The 8961-nt window shown below is 29.2% G+C and overlaps 1 long non-coding RNA gene across 1 annotated transcript; it reads right to left on the minus strand.

Annotated features, from left to right (window-relative positions):
• Nucleotides 1-6490: 6490 nt before the first annotated feature.
• On the minus strand, nucleotides 6491-8774 carry LOC132716709 (uncharacterized). The gene is made up of 3 exons (XR_009623860.1): nucleotides 8708-8774; nucleotides 7910-8023; nucleotides 6491-7214 (listed from the first exon to the last, which is right to left on the minus strand). It is a non-coding gene; the product is annotated as an uncharacterized LOC132716709 (long non-coding RNA).
• Between the last annotated feature and the right edge of the window lie 187 nt (nucleotides 8775-8961).

Below are 8961 nucleotides of genomic sequence, written 5' to 3' on the forward strand. Positions count from 1 at the left end.
AACTGTAAGTACAAGGTGTGCTCAAAAAGAACATCTACATATTTTATTATTTAATTTATTGATTATTAGAGTCTCATCTATACTTATAAACATATTATTAAAAATACCCGATACACACTTAAAATACATGTATAGCCATTCTAAAAGACTATTTCTAAGAGTGACAAATCTCACAAAAACAGAAGTATTTATGCACTGCAGATTTATCTCCCTTAGTCACACACATTTCTTACAGAACAAGATATATTTGTATTTCCCTTTTATATACATAATGATATGATACAGGCAAAATAAATAAAAGTATCCTTGCTAATCATATTAACAACCTTAAAAACCATACGTAAAAGAATTGAGTTATAATAAAATGCTAAAAATGTCCCGCAGTCTAAAACATGGGTGTAAAATAATGGTGTGTGATTAATAAGATCAGAGCACATTAAGATTAACAAGGAAACTTTAGGCATGAATAAAAACATTGCATATATAAACACTAGGACAATATATCATATATATAAGACATAGTATTTTATGATTAATAATGATATAAAACAAGTTTTCTTTTATTTAGGAGCACGTTATGGCACTTACTATGGCTATGTCTGCATGTGATAAAATGTACCCAACCTTATCAATAATGGTTAAATTATCTTAATTATCTGGCATGCGAGCAGTTCACGTATAGCAGTACCCGTATTTTTCATTCAAAAGCTTGATTTTTACTTGCATTCTTTAAAAACTGATATCAAATCAAGCGTATGTATGAGCGAGACAAAATCTAATTGTCAGCTTAGCAGTACGTATAAAAAGTTTTTATTTTAAATCACTTCCACCTGTGCGTTGTCAAAATGTGACCTTGTAAACATTGGGGGATTCCGTACTTGCGCGCATGCGCATACAAATGACACCCGTTAAAAGGAATTTCTCTAACAGATAAGTGGGCAATGTGATGAAGACCTGTTTAGTTATCAGAATTTTAATCTACGTTACTATTAAGTACTTTTATGGCTTTAATGAGTAAAATGCATGTGAAGGTGTTAGAACAACAGTACAAGGTAAAAGATCTATCCTGAATGACACCTATTTACCTCTAGGAAAATGGTCTCTTTAACAATATCCAAAGAAAAAAGGTCTTATGTAACAATATTGTATAATTATAGTGGGTTATATTTTATGTACGGGAACTACTTCTCTTCACACAAAATAATGAGTGTAATTTCGTTACCCCTTAAGAGGCCAGCCTTATAACTAAGAGATATTTTATGTTTAGAACATAATGGAATTTCCATAATGTGTATGACGAGAGTTGAATTTTGATATGTACTCATTTTTTGGTGAGTGAGTGTAATGAAAAATAATGTTAAAGTAACTACGATTTCTCGCATGCCAGTAGACATGTTTTATTAAATAAAACATAAATGTATTCTATTTGCCTCTGTAACTGTAATGGATGTCCTTAAATATAATTTATGATAACATTTTGTTCTTTTCAGCATTTCGCTTTGATATATTTTACTTTTTTATCTCTTTGTTAACATCGAGCAAGGGTAAAAGTAATAAAAAGCTAAGTGTACTGTTGTGTCAATGATGTTAGAATCACTGCGTCGACAGCTGTTGACGGATGGATGAGCGCACAAACAAAAGAATCATTCCTGCTGTCCTTATATAATCATTTAAATCACACAATGTATGTTTATACTATTAATTATAAAGTGAAATTCAGAATTGAATAATAGATGAAAAATATAATAGATGGAAAATGTTTCACTTTAAGATGATAAATTTTATTGTTTACGCATCAAAAAGGAATTCTTACATCACGTATTCCCTAATTAACTTTGTCGCTGATAAACTATCTTATCACATAAACAATGACCGTGGAGTATAATAAAGCCATGTTCTAATATCGATATTACAATAACACTAGTGTAATATCTATGCACATGAGGCCACTATTATCTCAAATGCACTGTCAACAAAATAAACAAACTTGGCGGACCGTCTCTATAAGACTGACTAAGTTCTGTTCCAATCACTTCTGAATGAAATTGTATAGAGCTCTGTATAACAACAATTACACTGTCACCGAAAGATAAAAATCCAGTCATGCAAAGCTTACCAAAGTAAAGTGAAACGCATTTCTTTGGCATTCGAAGCCATTTTGAAAGTTTTTGTCCGTTCAATCATGAATCCAACATAGTTTTTCAAAACATGTTTTAAAAAGCTTCATCAATAATTGATATGATAAATAACAAAAATGACTTAAAAAGGGAAACTCTTAACATTTGAATTGTACGAATGATCACCAAACATACGAAATACTTTTCAATCTTTATGCCATGTTTTTTTCCAACCGAATATAAGTGGAATCATAATATTGAAATAAATATGTAAAAAGATAAGTATACTTCTGATAAAGTATGTTGTTAGAAAAAAGAAATTATTGTAATAAATGTCTTAAACAATGTTTATAAAAAATACTTGCACGAGATGACTTTTTGTGAAATCTAGCTACCATCCATTGACTTAAAACGTATCAAAAGTCTAAAATTATTATTAAAAGCATTACCAAAAATGATCTTACCTGACATCCTAAGTTAATCAAGTAAGTGCCAAGACGTAATTATATGAAATGAGGATGATAATCTTTTGAAGTTACTAGTTTCTATATACACCACTTGTTGATGGTATAGGTGATAATATTGTATCACAAAGTGTACGTTATTTAAAATAATTAGCATGTTACTTCCTTTACTTCCATCCGTGTTTAAATGGTTTAAATTAAACAAAGGTGAGAACTTTCATTGGAAAATGATCTTCTCAGATTGAGATTATGAATTAACTACATGTATATAAAACGCATCACTTATGATTTGAAACAAAAATAATTACTTACAAAGGCACTTCACGGATATAAATTTCATATTTTAAAGTTATGACTCATATAGATTTGTAAGTAGGCTTAACAAAATAACATGTTTTGATTAGGTATTAGTGAGAATAAGGTTTAAGGTCTCAACAGACGATATACATGTATCTAGTTGAACAAAACTAATTAAAGATATGATGTACAAATAATAGTAATACAACTCTTGCATTCAGACCGTAATTTTACATTGTATTAATCACCAAGTTTCCATCCAAAACAACTCCCTTCAAATGGATCACTTACAGAATTTACTCACACTCAAACTATTTTTACTTCATGAATATTGATTGAGACTTCTCCATTTAAAAACACATAAGTCTGTAATTGTCAAAGGGTAAGTATTATTATAATTTTCAATTTCTTACTTAACTTCGCATGAATAATCAATTACCCGTGTGACTCAAGTAAAATTCCGTATATTTTCTACGGAATTTATCAGATACAAAGATATGATAAAGAATAATGGAGCTGTTTTTAATATTTGTCAACATTATATTGTTTACATTAAACATTTACATAATCAGGAAGTGGTCAATCACCAATTTAATAAATACTCTTATGAAGATGTCGCTACCTAAGATAAAACACTGGTAAAAATGAGTATGGACACTTAAATTCATTTCCAAAATTTACTGCTAAATAGACATAGCCTAATGGTACTTAAGTACGAGCACTTATAAATAAACAATATGTCATGGCAATATATAAGTACATGTAATATGATATATTTTATGATAATACTGAATAAAAAGTGTCATTTTCATATCTTGATATTGAATTTAACTCTGTTAGCCGGTGTAAAAGGGACGTGGGTGGTAGATGGTTTCCATGAGCAGGTTGTTCAAACCGTGCCTTATGCATTAACATTATAAAGTTTGCCAGGTTGGTAGACCTTTTAACTTTTTTTGCCATACTACATTATGCTTTGTCATGATTTTATGTATGATCAAGTTACGTTTTATTTTCTATTTCCATAATTTTCATAATATTATTGCAACATGTTAGAAATGCGTTATTGAGAAATACGATATTGGCAATATCCGTATTTGTCAAAAGCTATCAGAGGACGAATTGCCAAACAAACAAAATATTCATGCTATCTGTTCTTGTCATGTGTTCGTAACTTTTTATATACTCATGTACTCTTTTAAAACCGAATAAGATTTTCGAAGTCGAAATACCGGACCCTGAACAAGTTCTTTCAAATAGAAAGATTTGAAAAATATGTCTGTTTGAAAGGCCCTGCCTTGAATGAGCATTTCTAAAACTAAATTATATTGAAAACCTTAATCGCTACCAAAGCTGTAGTATTTTAAAAGCGCCAGAAAATGTTTGATATTATACATTGCTGTATCAAGGCTGGGATAAACTTTAAATTATTAAGTTTTGTTTGTTTGTTTCATTTTACGCCTTTTTCCAACAGTATTTCTTTCATATAGGCGGTTAGTTTCCTAACCATCGTTCCAGTACTAGAGTACCTTACTCCGCGCTAAACTTTCAAAGCATCTCACGGGGATCGAACCCACGCCAGTCATCGACTCTAACTTCTCGACCACAGAGGCGGTGAAAGTATCGTAAAGTTCCGGAATATGGGTAATTTCTCTCTACTTCAAGAAGTAGTAAAAAAAATTAAAAAGTGTAAATCGTGTAAATCTTACGTTCTTCCAGATGACTAACAAATAATAAAGACGCGACTTATTGCAAAACGCAAAAATATTTCATTCTTTAAAGAATATCAATATTAACGAACATTAAATGTTAAACAATTCCAGATTTTAAATTTGCTTTCTTGACATTATTTTCAATAATTTGATCTTCAGCAGTGAACACATAGATATGAAAGTAATTTTAACTTATGTTAACCACGCGCGCATAATATAACATTACATAGACATCATTTTAATCAACTTATATATTGATCAACAAATATATAATTATAACATAACCTTCGTATTCCAACTGAAAAATACTATTCCTTAATACATGTAGATGAATGAGAAAAACTTTGAACAACTTTCGTCATAGATATATTTGTACAATGACTGACCATTCTACGGAAGCTAATTGAAGCCGTTTTGAGTTAGGAGTAAGAAGGCAACAATTTGAACTTATTGTATGATCTTAGAACTTAAATCCTAAAACTTAAAACTTAAGTCTTAGACTTAGAACTTAGAGGTTTCGTAAATGAGGCAAAACGCCATATTGACTGCAAGATAAACCTGAAAATGTATGTGTGGTCTGTACAGATTGTTCAAAGTAAGATACGTACTGCTTGATATTATTTTTTTAAATAATAACTCGTCTGTTTATGCTACATTTTTGTTTCTCAGAGTTACTTTGCCACATGGTACTACTAAGCATCTCTAATTCAAGAAATAAAACAGTTTTTGTGAAACATTTGAAATAACGTCAAATATCAAAATATATGGTCACACTGTCAGTCATACTGTTAGAATATTATTGACAGAAAAGATAATCATAAAGTTAAATGTCATCTCAATTTATTAGTTTTTAAACTGACAAGTATGTTTTTAATAAAAATACAAAAGATAGTAACTGTGCTAAGACACATGATAGATCACCATTCAGGATTATGGGATGGTGTACATGTGTGGGTATACAAAAGGCTGACTTGTTAGAGGACTTTGACTTTTTTTTTATCAAATTGTCTAAGTGTAAAAATGGCACCGATAATTAGGCTATATACATATTTTTTTTCGACAATGCACTTTGCAACCTTTATCATTAATCTTGACTTGTACTCTCTTTCAAATATGTTTGCTGTTTTCTTCACAGGTTAAAGTAATAAGAAGAACTTTGTGGTGTTTTCCTGGAATTCTGTTATACCATTCATAAGAATATATAACAAATATTCAGACCATATGAGATGTTTTAAATAATGTTAGCGTATGTTAAATCAACTTTGAAGCTAAAACTGTAATTTTAAAGCATCATGTAATTTTGTCTTACGGTCATTAAAATATTACTTTTAGACAATCAACTCTAACGAACACAGATTTATGCTTAAGTCTGTGAAATGTAGGAAAATATGGCCTTTTGGAGTGTTAGATCAACTAAATTGGATTAGTTTTAATTGATCTTCTTCCAAATAGTTACAGACAACATTGTATATAATGTATGATACGACATCGAATTCTAAAATATTCTTTTACTATTTTAAGTAAGTTTTGCGATGATTACGTGCATGTACGACTCACTTAAACAAACATTTCAAAACTTCATTATTTCATATTTGATATTTAAGCTAGATTCTTATAAGTATATAAAAACAAATAATTTGATAATAAATGTAAAATATATTACTTTGCTCAAACTCCATCCAGATATAAGTATAAAATATGATAATTATGACAAAACAATAATGTTGTTTTATACTTTCATTTCTTCAGAATGAACCTCATATCAGTTAAAGTATTCTTTATTCTGTTCAAAATTGTATTATCTGAATAATTACTGTTGTTCTACTAAAGATTAATAAATCCAAATTATATTTTTACTGCTGTTTGCAAAATAACTAAGAAATGAAAATTCTTATAGACTCATACTGTTCATGATGTGGTGGAAGAAATACAAGTTTATTGTATAGATAGCTGCAAATAAACGAAAACATTTGCGACCTCACATTGAATGCTATCTTGATCATCATATTGTATGTTCGTTATTTATCTCTTTGGAAGATAAAAACCATTAGATTTGACGGACATTGAAGGCAAGACACAAATAACAGATATATTACATTTTATTACATAACATTTCTTATACATAATATACATAAATACAACTAGCAAGGTTTTTATTCAAATATATTGCACGGTCCGAGTAAATATTTCCATATACATGTATTTAAAAAAAAACGTTTAAATAATGAATAAAACATCTGATTAAATAACTTCTCTATATATCTATATACATATATACAATACTTATAATATTTCCTAAACAATTATTTTTTCTTTGACAAGTTAAATAATGAAAGTGCTGTTTTTAAGACTGTTTGCATTCAAATATCAATTAATAAATCAAAATATCATTGTTAACATTTATTCCTTTTGTTATTGTTTTGTTCGTTATTTACACTCATTTTAATCCATATTTTCTGAGGTAAGTAACAGAAGATGGAACATATTATATTATTTAAATTGAAGTTCTCCGGTGGATCAATGTCGATGGTTTGAATAAGGAACAGACTATTGTTGATACACAGTGTTGAATTTCAATAGACTGTTTGACATGACAACAGCATACTCATCCATGGAAAGCATCGCCCCTACATAGTAAATAAATGAGGTTATATAAGTATATAATGACGTCCTTAAACTTTGTTTGCATAACAAACTTTATACAAACAATAAAGTATATCACAGTCACAGTATCTTATTAAAAAAGACTTGAAGTACTTGAAGTACGTGAGCATCTAGCAACTGATTAATATATAATGAATTGGTCCTCAATGGGCACATACAAGTAGTTCATTTTTGATTAAAACATTAGAAAGGTATCGTTTAGATATTCTTATGAAACATTATCGAAAACCAAAATTTTGATAAAAGTTCTAACATGATATAGTGCGAACATAAACATGACGAATAATAGTATGTTGTTCTTGAAAACTTTATTATCTATTATATACTGATGCGCCATAACGGTGATGTATGTAACACATACCAAAAACATCCACACATAATTATTTCGAGGTTTCTTTTCACATATTATATTTTCAACATAACTATTTACAGTATTACAGATTTTCCAATATCAGATTATACACCAATTCACTTGAATTATGTTCTTGAATTATTCAAATTCTACTGAAAATGCCACATAACGAAAAGGAAGTGGAGCATTTGCTTTATCTCCCTTTGTCTTTCTTTTTTCTTTGCTGGTTTTATGTTCACCGCCATATGACACGAGCGATGTCGGTTTTAGAGGTGAATTAAAAAAAAACCGTAACAATACAATTACCTGACGGGACAATAGCATGGATAGGCTTGTGGAGTATAACAACGCCATCATATTGCCGATGCTTTGATGTCACCATCATAGGTATATCAGCTGTTTTACACAAGACCTTCGGTCCTAGATAAATGAGAGTATCATAGATGATAGTTGTTAATTCATATTTGAAGAAATTCATTCAGGAGAGAGTTTAATATAAGCTTTATGCTTTCTACTCAATCCTGGATGCAATTTATGTATTGTAATTTTGTTTGTTAATATTTAAGAAGAAATAAATATTGTTTAGACCAACAAATTCATCATTTTATTTCATATACACATGTATACACAAATAATTACATTTCTTCAAGGAAGTCTGTCCAAATGAATGGAATGTAATTGAAACCATTAAACCATTTATAAAAAAGGGGGTTTGAATATTTTGTTGAATATAAAATAAAGGAGAAGAATGTAGAATAGCGCTGTTTAAATAAAACAAAATAATGTGTCCACACTTTCCCCTCTCCATTTAAATGAAAATGTTGTTCACTTGTTAATGCTTTGTATTTTTACTTAATGAAATGGGGGTCTCGTTTGAACTTCTTTGTGTCAGCTTTCAATTTTTATAAAAGGCATGGCCTATTTCAGCAGCGAGCATAAACTCTATTTTTCAATTATTTTAAACCAATTAAAGTCCAATATACTTTTAATCTGTAATTACTTTATTTATTTATTCGAACCTTAAACATAAACAATAGTCTAGGAAATATTATAAAGGACAGTGTTGCTATGAACTTGATCAATTATCTCTTAAAACTTCTTTACCTTGAACATTTTCATAGTCATGTTGCCTTCTGTTAGTTTGATCTGCAGGGATTACATTGGCCTCTGAAATAAAATAAAACAATTGATGTCCATATTAATTTATATCCATGTATTTAATTCTTAGAACACTATGTGTTTTAATAGTTTTTATTTAAAATATAAATAAACTGTAAGTACGAAGTGTGTTCAAAAAGTGCATGTACATATCGAATTTATTGAAAACGATATGAAAATGTTTTATAAAGTACTGAACA

The sequence above is a fragment of the Ruditapes philippinarum genome, unplaced genomic scaffold, assembly GCF_026571515.1.
Source record: "Ruditapes philippinarum isolate M1 unplaced genomic scaffold, ASM2657151v2 ctg5845_1_1_1_1, whole genome shotgun sequence".
Lineage (NCBI taxonomy): Eukaryota > Metazoa > Mollusca > Bivalvia > Venerida > Veneridae > Ruditapes > Ruditapes philippinarum.